The 1,966-nt window shown below is 45.3% G+C and overlaps 2 long non-coding RNA genes across 2 annotated transcripts; both read left to right on the forward strand.

Annotated features, from left to right (window-relative positions):
- The first annotated feature begins 266 nt into the window (after nt 1–266).
- On the forward strand, nt 267–991 carry LOC9650484. Its single transcript, XR_002990787.1, has 6 exons — nt 267–309; nt 373–456; nt 516–569; nt 633–731; nt 783–821; nt 879–991. It is a non-coding gene; the product is annotated as an uncharacterized LOC9650484 (long non-coding RNA).
- A 74-nt stretch (nt 992–1,065) lies between these two features.
- Nucleotides 1,066–1,438, forward strand: LOC112342000. The gene is made up of 3 exons (XR_002990788.1): nt 1,066–1,144; nt 1,194–1,283; nt 1,338–1,438. It is a non-coding gene; the product is annotated as an uncharacterized LOC112342000 (long non-coding RNA).
- Nucleotides 1,439–1,966: the final 528 nt, after the last annotated feature.

The raw sequence follows: 1,966 nt of genomic DNA on the forward strand, positions 1-1,966 counted from the left end.
GGATGATCTGGCGGCCTTGCATAGCAACTGCTCGTTTGCACACCTCAAGCTGGGGCAACTGATCGAGGTATTGAAACGATCAATCATAACTTTAAATGCGATCATCTGCAATCCAACTAGCCCTTGGATGTGCATGCAAACAGCAAATGGAGCAAAGTAAGCGGCTTTTTGAATCCTTGGAGAAAATGTGATGAAAGTTTTTTTTTCTTTCCTCTTTACATGTAGGCTCACTTTCGATGCGGGGAAGTTTACTTTGCGATGCGGGATTACGGTCGTGCGGAGAAAGCATATGCACAAGCAGCTCAACTGGTACGATCTCGCTCTCTTTTCCTTGTTGCTGTCGAGTTTTTCGTTTTATCTTTATCTGTGTAGCTTGCAGTCTCCAGCAGATGAAACCATCGGTAGAAACTCCGCCTCACGCGTGAAGCTGTAAATGGGAACTTCTACTTTCGACAGGTATGATTTTTCGTTGGAGTTTACTTCTTTTGACTGATGCAAGACCACTTTTTTTCTAGCTTCTAGCGGGAAGAGATTTCTGTCTAAACCCCGGGAATATAATAGAAACGCAGGTGAGTGAGGCTTATTTTTTGCTGCTCAAAGTATAGCTCGCCACAATGAGATGTTTACTTCAGATTTTCAACGCTGGAGCTCAGATGCAAAACTACGTCTATTTGGTTGGCGATGCGAAAACTCGCGAGGCTGTGGTGGTCGATCCGGCATGGGACGTCAAAGTAAGTCCTTACATGCGTGGAAAAAATATTTTTTTATTGGAGTTCCACTAGGGAATCAAAGCCTTCGCAGATGCGGAACACATAAAACTTGTAAGTGAATTTTATTTTGGGAGATTATTCTAAAAGAACTTCTTTCTCTCGCTAAAGGTCGGTGCTGTAGCTACTCATTATCACTTTGATCATACTGGAGGCCCCCCTCCGCCTCCTTTCGATCGACTTATGATCAAGCTGCCGGGAGTGCGTCAACTGGCAGTCGAAGATAATCTGCCGGTACAGCCATTGTATTTCTTGTGTTGGTTCTAACTTTTCCTTTTCCATTTTCTTGTGTCTTATAGATTTATGTCAACAAGCATGACGCTGGAACAATCAAGACCAAGAACGAGGTGCCCGGGCAGTCTATAGTCGAGTTGGATGTAAGTGGTGATCGTCGTGCTTTGAGTGTCTATTTCCAATTCTTTTCAGGATTTGAGCACTGTGGTGGGAAGCTTGAAACTGGAGTTCACACAACACACCGGGTCGCACTCCGAGAAGCCAGTGCATTCGTATCAACCGGTGCGTGTCACTCACCTCTTCCTTCTCCGGTTTTGATAAAACAATGCTGTCCAGAGCTCCGGCTGAGGACGTTCTTCTTTCCCTTCCATCACCACGCTCGTCTCTCCATTGCCAGACAACAAAGATAACACTTTTAGCCATCCAAGTAGTAGAAAGGAAAAAAAACCCGAGAGAGAGAGAGAGAGAGAGAGAGAGAGAGAGAGAGAAGCAGCTGCAGCGCTTCCACGGCCCTGCTACACGCAGTCACTGGCAGACAAAGGATATCAATTCTCCAGTTCTCGCCCAAAACATTGCCGTGACATTTACACTGTAGGAGCATCTTCTTGAGGAGGAGCAAGCACAATGGATCATCAACCACAACCAGCACGCGAATTCCTATAGTAACGTTGTAGAGTCACACGTAGTGAATATTCTGGGGATATCCTTGTCCGGGGTATATTCTGCTTGACAAACGCCCGAGGTGACAATTTGTCAACGGTGTTCTTACGGCAAGTTGACGATGCATGGGATTCCAGTGAAAGAGTGGGAGTTTAAACACACACACACACACACACACACGAAGAGAAGTTTCTTTCTCTTCTTTAATAGGTGAAGATCTACTCCCACTCTCAGCCATCTTCCATTCTCATCCTGTACGGAAGACATGCACAAGTTATATAGAACTTGTTCTTCCAAGTACAAGA

The sequence above is a fragment of the Selaginella moellendorffii genome, unplaced genomic scaffold, assembly GCF_000143415.4.
Source record: "Selaginella moellendorffii unplaced genomic scaffold, v1.0 SELMOscaffold_96, whole genome shotgun sequence".
NCBI classification, from domain to species: Eukaryota; Viridiplantae; Streptophyta; class Lycopodiopsida; order Selaginellales; family Selaginellaceae; genus Selaginella; species Selaginella moellendorffii.